Source organism: Martes martes, assembly GCF_963455335.1.
Source record: "Martes martes genome assembly, chromosome: 9".
Classification (NCBI taxonomy): Eukaryota; Metazoa; Chordata; class Mammalia; order Carnivora; family Mustelidae; genus Martes; species Martes martes.
Window position 1 is genome coordinate 24449251 of NC_137896.1, and position 12511 is coordinate 24461761.

A 12511-nucleotide genomic window follows, 5' to 3' on the forward strand; every position below is an offset into this window, starting at 1 on the left:
CCCAAAGCCTGCCTGAACTCTGTTATCTCAGGGTCTGCTTCTGGGGGAGCCCAGACTGAGTGCTGTTTTGGAAAAGTTTGGTTTTGTTGCTGATATCTAAACATAAGTGTCATGTCTCAAAAAATCCAGGCTTACAGCATCTCTTGAAAATACAAAAGATCCCCCCTGCTAGCAGCTTGTGACTGAGCCACCCTCCCAGGGCAGGGCCCCTTTGCCATCGGCCCCTCCTGGGTGGCTTCCTTTGTGAGTGGTATCTCCCTGGACCCTGCAAGCCTGGAGCTCTGGGCAGTGGGCTCCACCATCTCAAAGGACCCCTCCTGCTCTCACTTGCCACGATGCTAGCCCCACTCCCCTAAGAAGCCCTTCCTGGCCACTCATTCCACTTCTGAGCTCCTGCCCACACCAGCTGCCTGGGCAAAGAATAGGAGGGCACGCAGGGGCCCTTCCCACCCTCCCATCTGTCACACCCCAAATTTCCATCTCCCCTCCATCTGCCTTCCCCGGGGGCCATTCTTAACCAACTCTGGGGGGCCAGGCGGAAGCCAGCTGTCCCTGCAGAGCTTTGGACACAGTTGATGCTCCCAACTTCTGGTCTGTGGGCACGAGGAGAAACACAGGGGCTCACCGTTGTGATGGGGCAAGAATAGCCTGTTCAGAAGCTCTAAGAGAAGGGCCTCCATACGTTTTTCCTATAACAGATGAAAACAGAACAGGAAGGTCACTTCGGCTGGGTTGGTGGATTCTGACCATGGGAATCAGGCGTCTCCACTGTACAGGTGCCCACAGGAGATCAGAAGTAGTCCCCAGGACTACACTTTTAAAGGGCATTGGAACCAGATGACGAAATAGTGAAAGGCCTGGGGAAAGTTAAAGGGCCTGAAAAAGAGTTACCCTCACCTGGATCACAGGGACCATCTTCATAACTCTGTGGGATACCCCAGGGGAAAGCAAGTAGGTTGGGCCAGAGGAAACCACAGGACCAGAGCTTCACAGGGACCAACTCTGGGTCAGTCCAAGGAGGAGCTCTCTAATGCTGAGACCTGCCTGATAATGGGGCAGTAATTTTCTCATTGCGATAGCAAGCCTCCTGTTACCTGAGATGTTTAAGAAGTCCAAGAGATTGATCAGGGCTGCCCCAACTCATTTAGACAGATTGGGAAAAGACTCCCTTTCTTTAAGACATTTAGGAGACTGTTATAAACACATTTGTACCTGTATTATCTATGGTGTGGGTGTCCTGTACAGTGCACGACCTGTGCAACCATACCCAGCAGCCCTGGTATGGATTACTGCCCTCTGATGATGTCACAGAAGGGATCCCTGATCTGAGAAGATAATCTTTAGGACCTTTCAGGCCTGGGATTCTAAGCAAGTAAGGCAAGAGCAAGGTCTGATAGAGCAGGGCTGATAATTTTATATAGCAGGGCTGATAATTTTCAAGTGTTTCCCAGTACATGTTCTTGTTCAGCCATTTCATTTTGTTGTTTTTTCCATCTTGCAGCCTTGCCTCATTAAGGGCTAAAATGTGAGTTCATGGTCCTGTGGGAGCAGAGGGTGGAGGGAGGTTCCCAGGGTGGGGAAAAGGGGGAGTTACTTTAGGGGGTCTCCCTCAGACAGGCAGAGGCAGTGAAAAGCTTTCAGTGTAGGAGCAAGAACCAACCTTGAGGGAAGAGACCCTGTGTTCCCCCTGTGGACTCAAGAACAAGTGTGGCCACTCCCCCCACTGCCACCTGCCACCATCTTGTCCAGACCTCATCAGGCCTCTGTGTTGTCCCACCAGCCTGCTCGATGGCCTCCCTGCCTCCACTCCAGCCCCCTCCAGTCTGCTCCTTCTATGCTCGGAACACTCCATCAACTTTTATCGCACTCAAGAAGAACCAGGACCCCACTAGTAGGCCCTGCTCACCCTCTGACCTCCCCTCAATCCCTTGGAACCACCCTGGCCCCCTCCTATCCCCCTGGACCATCGGGCACACCCTTGCCTTTGGGCCTTGGGTTCCCTCTTCCCGATGCCCCCACTGTCACCTCCCCGAGTCTTTGCTCGAACACTTACCTTCTCAGTGAGGCCGTTCCTTTTTAGTATTACCCGCACCCGCCGTCCTGATCCCCCATCCCTTCTAGTTTTTCAGAGCGTAAGCACCTGCTTCCCTACAATGTATAGTTCACCTGACGGGGCTTATTGTTCATGATCTGACCTCACCCTGCTGGAGTGTGGGTGCCACAAGCATCCTTTGTTTTGTTCACTGACATATCCCCAGTACCTAAGATAGGGCTGGGCGCATAGTGGGTGCTCTGTAGGTATTTAAGTGTATGAAAGAGCGAAGTGGACAAGTTTAGGTTCTGGGAGCTCCCCTGACCCCACGGAGTGTGGGGACACCAGGGCAAGATGATATCAATAATAGAAAGTGAGTGGGGCTTTCAACTGCCTACATCGGTGACTCAGGGCCTTTTTCCAGGCCTGCTGATGGGGCCTTCAGGACCGCGGAGAGGCCAGAGGTAAGGGGAGACTCACCTGCTTTGCAAGGCCGGCAGGGTAAGGGCCCAGGATGACTGTGGTGCTAGCAGAGAAAAGAGATCACCCTTTCAGGTCATGGGAGCTGATTGGAGGTGCCGTGCTCAGTGATCCTCAGTCATAGCACCTCCTCCCTCCTCCCCAATGACCTTATGTACACTGCTCTGTGCGCTGACAGTGGGACGGAAATGCACTCCTGCCCTCATCCCCCACTCCCCTACCAAGAGCGCTTCTTATTTCTTCTGAACATCCAAAACCAAACAACATTACCTGTTTGGAGTGAACTGGAGTTTTAACTCCTGATTTCTCGAAGAAAACACGGCTTTCGAAAGAAGATTCTATGGGAGTTGAAATCAGGTGAGAACAGGAGAGGAGTTTATGTTCCAGCTAGAGGGATTCCCTTCGCCCTGACCCCCACGAATGCTTGTGAGAGGGCTGGCCCCTCTCACGTGGTGCTCTCCCCGCCGCCCCGCCTGTTGGTTCTGTGTGTCCAGACCATGCCTGTGTGGGTGTGGCCATGGGAGAGGGCACTGGCGATGCTGGGCGCTCCCAGAAGATAGGGCAGGCTGGGGCTGGGTATGAGGCTCAGCCCAGTAGAAAGAAAATCTTTTGCAATGAGGCACTTAGCTGTAGAATCCCTGTTGCTGGAAGCTGGAGGGCACCTTGGTTTTGAGGGGGTTGTTTATGGGACTCTGTGATTCCCATGGTCACCTCATAGACCAGAAATAGGACTTTCCACTGCCGATTAGAGATGACCGATTTCTTTTCTTTTCTTCTTCTTTTTTTTTAGGTTTTTATTTATTTATTTAAGTAATCTCTACACCCAACAAGGGGCTTGAACTCACAACCCCGAGATCAAGAGTCACACGCTCTTCCCACTGAGCCAGCCAGGCACCCCAGAGATGACCAGTCTCTTGACCACAGAGTCATGCCAACTGCCGTGGCAGACCCCAAGGTCCTGTGAACATCGGGTGCTGCGGGGCTCTCCTGTGGCGGAGCCACCCTCCAGTCCCTTGTATCTGAGGGACCTTCCCAATTTTAAGATCTGTGGAATGGGAAGTAGGGATCCTAAGGGGGCTTAGAATGGAGAAGTAGAGACTTCGGGGAAAGCTGTATTTCCCCAGAAAAAGAGTAGAGAACACAGGCATGCTGAGTCCCTCTTGAACTGTTTCTCTGATCTCTCTCCTGGCTTTGGGGACGAGGGCTTCTGATGCAGCCACGTCCAGGGAAGAAGTCAGACTTGACAACTCTCTGCGAGGCCCTGAGCCTTGCAGCAAGGGGGTGGGAAGGAAAGCCCTTTAGTTGCTGAGGAGGTCCGTGGGGGGTGCAGGGAGCTGCACTCAGGGGTACCGGGACTCAAGCACGTTAATGTGCTGGTGACAGGCACAGCTGTTTGGGTGTGGACCGACGGAATATGAGCAGGAGACCCGGCATGAGGGCGGCTGCTGCCTCAGTCAGCCGATCCTCGAGGGGCCCCCATGTGGACCCAGATCCCCCCGAGGAACAAAGAATTTCAAGGCTTACTCACCCAGGAAACGGAGACAGAGGAGGTGTTGCCGGGCCTCAGCAGCACCAGCGAGCCTGGCTGGGTGACGGTGGTGGCCTGGCCATCAATGTGCACAGTGGGAGGGTGGGGGGCGCTGAGGGTCACTCTCACACTTGCTCTGGACTGCTTAGAAGTCTGAATGAAGTTAAAGCAGAAAAGGGGCAGACAGGGAGAGAGGATGGAGTTCCTTATTTCCCAGCTTGGAGGAACGGGAACAGGATTGTCTTCGAAGCCCGGGTCTCGGAATTTGTATTCTAGCTCTGCTGCAACTTGCTGCATGACCTTGGGGAGTTTACTTCCACCTCCCTGCGCTCCCTTAAGGTGAATTGGCATCCTCCTCTGCTTGGGCACGCGTAGGAAACAAGAACATAGATTGTTGGGGCCAGACCCCCAGCTCCACCACTTGTAGGCTGTGTGGCCCGAGACAAGTTTCTTCAACTCTCTGTTTTCATACTTGTAAAATAAGGACAATTGTGCCTCTTCTATAAGGCTGTTGTGGAGATTAGATGAATTCAGTCATGGAGAGTGCTTAGCACGGAGGCCGGCAGTTTGTGATGCTATTGTTATCTGTTGCGATTGTGGTTTGTTCATCAGATGCCATATTCTAACAGCCTTTGGAGAGAGGACACTGAGCATGGATTGTGGAGTCCAGGACTGACTTCAAATCCTGGTTCTGCCGCTTGCTCAGCAATATGAGCTTGGGCAACTGAAGTCACCTTGCTCTGCCTGTTTGCTGACATACGAAGATGGGATAAAATACAGGGTGTCTGGGGCTTAGGTGGTTGTAGTTGAAGGGGCCTGGCTCACCATTGCTCGAATTCACACCTCTGTCTGCCTCAGTAGGTATGCCCTAGTGGAGTCATGGTGCCAGCTACCTGGCTGTGGTCACCTGGCCGGGCCGATGAGCTAAGTGCCTACTTGAGTCAACGTCTCTAACCCTCATGGCACCTGAGAATTTCGGAGTCCACAGTAGGGAACTCTGGCCAAATGGAGCTTGCTTGGGGGCCCAACCCCGCCCCAATCCCAGACTCTTCCCTGAGATCCTGGCGGGGATCTCCTGGAAGGGAAAGGAAGCTGGCAACACACCTACCCGAGGCCCAGGTTCCTGCTCTCCTGGGGACAACAGTTGAATGAGCTTGGCAGCCTGGAAAAAGGGCAAAAATGTGGCATTTAGAATCCCGTAACTCTGTTCTGAGTGGCTTTGGGGGTAGGGGTGTCTATGGGGTTCAGTGAGGTATGATTGCTTCCAAATGAATGTATGACCTGCATGTCAGTCACTGTGAGCTTGGGAGGAACCATTCACCTGGTTTCTCACCATAATATATCTGGAAATATTAACATTTTATTGTTTCAGTGATCTCCCCCCCCAATATTTCACTGTGAAGATTGCCACATAGGCAGCAAAGCTGAAAATTTTTTTTAAGATTTTATTTATTTATTTGACAGACAGAGATCACAAGTAGGCAGAGAGGAAGGCAGAGAGAGAGGAGGAATCAGGCTCCCTGCAGAGCAGAGAGCCCGATACGGGGCTCGATCCCAGGACCCTGGGATCATGACCTGAGCTGAAGGCAGAGGCTTTAGCCCACTGAGCCACTCAGGCACCCCAAAGCTGAAAAAATTTTAGAGGAACATTTGTATATTCATCACCTAGATTCTTCAATGAACATTTCCTCTCCTTGCTTTTATCACATTTCTGTCCATCTATCCATACTCCTCTGTTTTTGAAAATCACCAATCATGGTAGAAAACAGTAAAAAATGTATAAAGTAAAAAGTACAAGTCTACCCCAACACCTCTTCCCCTTTTCCTCCAAATCTTATTTTCAGGGGTACCTGCTGTTGGCATTTTGGTATATATCCTGACTGTTTTCTTTTCTTTTTTAAATTTTTAAAGAAGATTTTATTTATTTATGTATTTGACAGGTAGAGATCACAAGTAGGCAGAGAGGCAGGCAGAGAGAGAGGAAGGGAAGCAGGCTCCCCACTGAGCAGAGAGCCCGACATGGGGCTCGATCCCAGGACCCTGAGATCATGACCTGAGCCAAAGGCAGAGGCTTTAACCCACTGAGCCACCCAGGCGCCCCTCCTGTTTTCTACACACATAGAAGCATGTGCAGATGAGATCTTCCAAACCATGTAGTCCTGCACCTTATTTTTTTCTCTCAAGGTCATTATATATAGGACAACCCCATTCTTTAGCAGCTGCATAGTATTCTGCCTTATATGACCATGACCAGACTCATTTTCCCAATTTGTTATTAATGGAGACCTAGGTTAACTTTATTCTTCAGCTGGTAGGAAGTGAAACCTAAAAGAGCACTGTTGCACAAATACCCTTGCCCACTGGTATAAGAATTTCTGCAGACAAGGAGTTACCGTGTTCACTTACAACTGTTCAAGAGCTGCCCTATCTGTGTGGGAAGGAGGGACTAGGAGTGGGAGACCTGACTCCACTCCTGATCTCACCTGCTCGCTCACCTTGGGCAAGTCACTTTCCCTATCTGGGCCTGTTTCCTCAGGTTAAAAAAAATGGAGCAAAAACATTAGATCCCTTCTAGATATGAATCTTGGGATTTCTTATTGCAGTGTTTATGGGGCACCCACTGGGTGCTGTAGACACACTCTACCATCCATAGTCCCTGTCCTTAAAACGGGGGCTACAGTGAACACACAAAGTTAAATAATAATATGTACACATGTGTCTGTGTATACACATGACTCTGCATATATAACTCTATCTATACACATACACAGTGTGATCAGTGTCTCGAAGGGAGAAGGACAAAGAGAGAGAGAGGAAGTGGAGGGGAAAGGGGGAGGCTTATCTTAAGTGTTTCAATGCGGTGGTCAAGGAAGGGCTCTCTGAGGAGATGACATTTGCACTGAGACCAACAGTGGCAGGAAGAATGTTCTGGGCAGAGCAACTAGCATGTGCAAAGGCCCTGAGGTGGGTAACAGCTCAGCCTGTGCGTCTGGAGTGTAGTGGGTAAGGAGACAGAGCTGAAGAGGTCAGCAGGGAACTAACTTCAGGAAGGAGACTGGGTGTGGTGAGGAGCTGCTATGGGCTTTGAGGCAGTGGCATTCATGGATTTCTCCCTCATATGATCCCCTCATCAACCTAGGCACTTGCTCTTCTTGCAGACTTCTGTGCCTCCTTGTCCCCACTCAGGCCACCTCCTCAGAGATGTTTTCACTGACTACGGCACCCAGGGCAGCCCTGTCATCCCCACTAGTCACTTGCTGATCCATTGGTCTTATTATAAGTAAGCTCAATTATTTTATTTATCTGGCTGTTTCCTTGTTCGGGTTCTTTTCTCCCCCTTGACTTTGAGATCTGTAAGGGCAGGGACCCTGGGTGCACAGGGCCTGGCACATATTGGCTTTCAATAAATATCTGTGGCATGAATGAATGGATAAGTGTTATGAAGAGAAAGACAATGCACCTGGATGTTCAAGGAAGTCTTCCTAGAGGGGGGGACTTCTATGCTGGGTTCTGAAGGCTGAATAGGAGTTCTCCCGGGAGGTCCAGAGAGAAGTGACTTATCTAGGTCCACCCAGAAAGGCACTTCTGCCAGCTGGGCCTTGGTTTCTTCATGTGAAAAGTAGAGCAATTAAATTATGTTATTCCTCTTTCTCGAGCACTCACTTTGGAGTCCTGGGGGTCCACTCGGATCCCGTTGCTGGTGTAGAGGCAGGACAGGATGTCATTGTAGGTTTCTAGCCCAAAAGCCAGGTCCGCCATGCTGCCTTGGGCTAATTTTGGAAGGGGTTGGGGGGTCAGGCGGGCAGGTCTTCGGGGCCTCTGGCTGGGGCCGCAGGGTGTCACAAGCTTCAGAAACACAAAGAAGGAGAAACTCAGTGGAAACAGTTTCTCTGGCCAACAACTGGTTACAGCTATAACCAATATCAAGGGCTCACTATGTGCTAGGCAGTGCTGAACACACGTGCACAATCTCATTTCAACCTTACAAGGGTGCTGTGAGTTGGGAACTGTAACTGTCCCCATTTGACAGATGAGGAAACAAGCCCAGAGGGGTAAAGTGACTTATGCAAGGTCCTACACAGGGTAAGAGGTGGAGCTGGGTTATGAACTCACCAGCCCCCGCTTCTCGCTTCTTCCTTATCTGATCCATTCCCTTCTCTGTGATTTTGTTAATAGTGCCTCCTTTCTATCCTCTCCTACCCTTCCTGTCCTCCTGACCCACCTCCGACCATTCCATGGGGAGGAGGAAGTAGCAGTGAATGGGAGTTGGGCAGCCAGCCTCATCCCTCTTCTGGGCCTTGGTTTCCCCATCTAAAGAGTCCCTGCCAGCTGGGCGTTACGCATGATCCTGTACCAATGAACTGTCCCAACTGCCCTCTTGTTGGAGCCTGATCCCTGCTCACAGGACACCCAGCCCTGTGGCCTCTCCTGCTCTCCAGGGTTGAAGTGGGACTCTCTGGGCTCAGTACTGGCTCCCGAGGGCAGGCTCTGCCAGCTCTCCCCTTCCTTCTCCCTCCTTATCTCTCTCCTCCTCTTTTGCCTACTACCTCCTTTTACCTGCTCCCTCTCCTCCTCCTTCTCCTCTTTCCACCTCCTATCCAGAGAAGCCCCACCTCACTTTCCTTTTTTGGCTGTCATCCCCCAGGTCAGCAGATGTCCCCGGAGGGGTCTGCCCTGGCCAGCGGGACTGGCCTACCTGGACATTCATCAGGATGGCCTCGTCTGTGAACTCCGTGGTGGTGACATAGTACTGGAAGTCTTCCGGCCCTGAGATGCCTGGGGCTGCAATGAAATGAGGACTCAGCTTCCCCTGGGGGAGGGTGAAAGGGAGTGGGGAGGCAGCGAAGCCGGCAGAAATCTATTCTCCGTCTCTGCTTAGCTTGAAGTTGCTTGTGGGCTAGGTCTATGCTTCTTGGGACAACGAACATTTATCAAGCAATAGCTTCGTGCCTGGTTCTAGGTATTATTGCAGCAGTGCAGTCTGCTCTGTGGGTCTAGCATTAGTCCCATTTTACAGATTGGGAGACTGAGGCTCCAAGGGAAAATGACTTGCCGAGGTCAGAAGGCATAGTGCCCTTTCTCGCCCCCACTAGAAAGGAGGCTCCCTGTGGGTAGGCTTTGTTTTGTTTCCTGTCATATTCTCAGAGCCTAGAGCATCATTCTTGGCACAAAGTAGGAGAATGGAAAATAAACCGCGTCCTCAGCCAGGAGCTACATACGCAGAGTGACATGCAGCAGGCCTTCCAGCAGTGAGTTGAGTAGGGTCGTGGCCAAGGGGCACACCTGCAGGGAAGGCATGACGGGGTCCTTGTCAGGTCGAAGTGCTCTCCCTCAGGGTCACACCCCTCTCCCAGGAGGCAGAGGAGGACAAACAACATACTATCTTCTGCAGGAGGAAGGGCAATGCCTCATCCAGGACGCCTGTCACCAACTCCAGAGCTGCGTTTGCGAGGAGGGGGTTCATCCTAGTGGTGGGGGAGGGCATGTGGGGTCTGAGACACCATGGAAGGGGAAACTGAGGCCAGATGCAGGAATCCAGGGCAGGGCTGCTGGGCTTGTGTAATATGGAAACTCTATTTTAGTATATGTGCTGCCGAAGCGAGCACTGTAATATGGAAACTCTAGAGTGGCTGTTCTTCCTGTGTCTCTCTTCTCCTCCCCCACCCCTACCCTTTCCTTTTCTGTTTTGTCTCCTTCATGCCTTCTTGCTCCCTCTCCAAGACATCCTCTTCCTCTTTATTTCTTCCTGATCGTCCCTCTCTGCCTCCATCTCTTTATTTCCTCTCTGATAAAGGTCTCTGGGATTTTCAAGGAGGGAGAGTGATGGAAGGCTTCCTGGAGGAGGTGGTTTTTGTGCTAAGATTGTCTCAGCACGTGAATTAGCTCATCTTTTCCCCACAGCCACCCCATGCTGGCTGGGTTTGGTAGGCAATTCCATTTTACTGGTGAGGAAACAGGCTCTAGAAGTCAAATAGCTTGTACAGGGCTCCTGAGTTAGGAAGCAGGCAAACTGAGACTTGACCTGGGTGGATGCCCACTCTCAGCCATGACACTCAATGTGGAGAGAGGAAATGCTGTTGGATGGTGTATGCCGCTTGCAGCCTCGGAGATGACCCTGTCCCTGATGCCCTTGGTCATTCAGAGAACAAGGCTGGGGAGAGACTCACCCTGGTGGTGAGTCCCAGTGAAGGGTTGGGCAGTGGGAGCAGTGCCGGAAGTCCTGGCACCTGCTCCTGCCCGGTGGGAGCACAGGTGTGGGCAGGTACTCACTCCTCCAGGATCTTGATGCTTAGGTATCCTGGTGGGGTGTGGCACTCCTCGAACATCACCTTGGTCTTGTTCCCCGTCTGTTCCAGCCGTACCCCAATGCGAATGTTCTTGATGACTCTGAGCCGTAGTACCCTGTAGGGGCAGCGTGTCCAGGCAGGCTCCAAGCCACAGCCTAAGGCGGAGGCTGGAAGTCACAGGCTAGTGACCTGCAGCTGCCTGTGGGGCTCAAGTGAAAAACTAGGAGAGTCGTTAAAGATACGGATCTCATGCCTGGGAAAACCTGAGAGATCTGCCAGCACCAGCCTCATAGTGGGGCCATCACCTGGGGCTGATGGTGACCTTGAGCTGGGCTACAGGTGCTCATGGTGCTCCAGTTCCATCAGGCCAAGGGCCAAGTTGTCTTTTTACTGCCCATCACTACAGGGCGATAAGAGAGAAATATTTCTCTGTGCTCCCTTATCTATTAAAAAGGGAAGCTAGACCAAGAAGGCCACATTTTTACAAGAAAACCAGGGGCGGACATATTCCTAAAGGGCATTTATGAAGATTTGTTTCACGTGCCGACCCCTCCCGTAGCACTCCCTCTGTTGCCTGCTGTGGTCCGAGCTCTTGGGTCGGCAGTGAATGCTCACCACAGCCAAGAGGATCATACCCATTTTGTAGATGAGGAAACTGAGGCCCAGGGAACAAATGCCCTTGTTCAAGTTGCCTGGCTGGTGAGCGGGAGCGGAGGCCCGGTGTGCGGAGCTCTGAGGCGAGCTTGCAGCCGCCCGCTTCAGATCATCCCGCTTCTGCATCTGCCTGTCCTTCAGGCGGGACACATGATCCCTGACCTGGGGGTCCAAGGGCACTGATGCCTCACCATGCAGTCCTGGTTAGGTCCTTCTCCCACTCTGCGCCCTCGTTTCTCCATCAGCAAAAAATGACTTTGAAACACGCCCCAATGGCAAAGATTATTATGACCCTTCTCATGACAGAGGCAGGAGGCATTTGCTGGCCCTGCACAGCTGCCTCTTGAGTCATAGCCACGAGGATGGGCCTGCCAGGCACCGAGGAGGTGGCGACCAAGTACCCCGTGTACTCACTTCTGGAGCGAGAGGTACAGTTTGCTTCGCAGCGTGACCTGCAGCAGGCTCTCGCTCAGGATGTGCAGGGTAACCTCAGGTCCTTTGACGTCTTCTATGATGAGCCTGCAAGAGGGGTTCAGGGGGTGTTGGTACAGCCTGGTAAGGCTGCTGTAGTTCTGTATCGTGTGTGTCTGGGTTGGCTGGAATAAGGGCAGACCCCAGGAGGAGTAGGAACAGCTTTGGGACAACCCCATCTCTGAGCCCCAGCCCAGATGAAGAACAATGGGACCATAGTTCCAGCACCCAAGCCTTTAAGAGCTGGCTGAGTCCCTTCCCTTCTTCAGACCTCAGTGTCACCCTCTACAAAATGGGGAGAATACTGTAGAAGGGCTGTCTCTGTGCCTTGAGCCCTTGAGCCTGCCTGAATTCAAGTATATGCATTCTGCAAAAGGGAAGAAGGTGGGCAAAAGTCAGAGAAAGCAAGATGACTGGTGATCCTACCGCCATCTGCTAAGGGACCATCTGCCTGAACGAGCATTCCGGGGGAAAGGCATGAGCCTTCTACTCCCCTCAGTGATGTTGGTTCCCAACATCTCCCTGAGCTGAGAGGAACCCAGAGTACTTTTTGAACATGAGGTACAAGCTGGTGACTCATCGGCTGTCCACTAGAATGGGCAGCAAACCGCCCCAAACCAGGAGAGAGGCGTGGAAGCAGCCGTGCCCACACCTTGATCTTGGACTTCCGGCCTCCAGAACTGTGACACCATGAATCCCTGTTGGGTGAGCCACAGGAATTCCTGTTGTGTGGTACTATGTTACAGCAGTCCTGACAAACTCTACAATCAGAAAACCTAGATTTTGATTCAAACCCTTTTGATTTTTACATATTGACAATTCGTTGAAATGTTTTTAATTTTTTTTTAAGATTTTATTTATTTATTTGACAGAGAGAGATCACAAGTAGGCAGAGAGGCAGGCAGAGAGAGAGGAGGAAGCAGGCGTCCCGCTGAGCAGAGAGCCCGATGTGGGGCTCGATCCCAGGACGCTGGGATCATGACCCGAGCCGAAGGCAGAGGCTTTAACCCACTGAGCCACCCAGGCACCCCTGTTTTTAATTTTTTTAAATGAAAATAT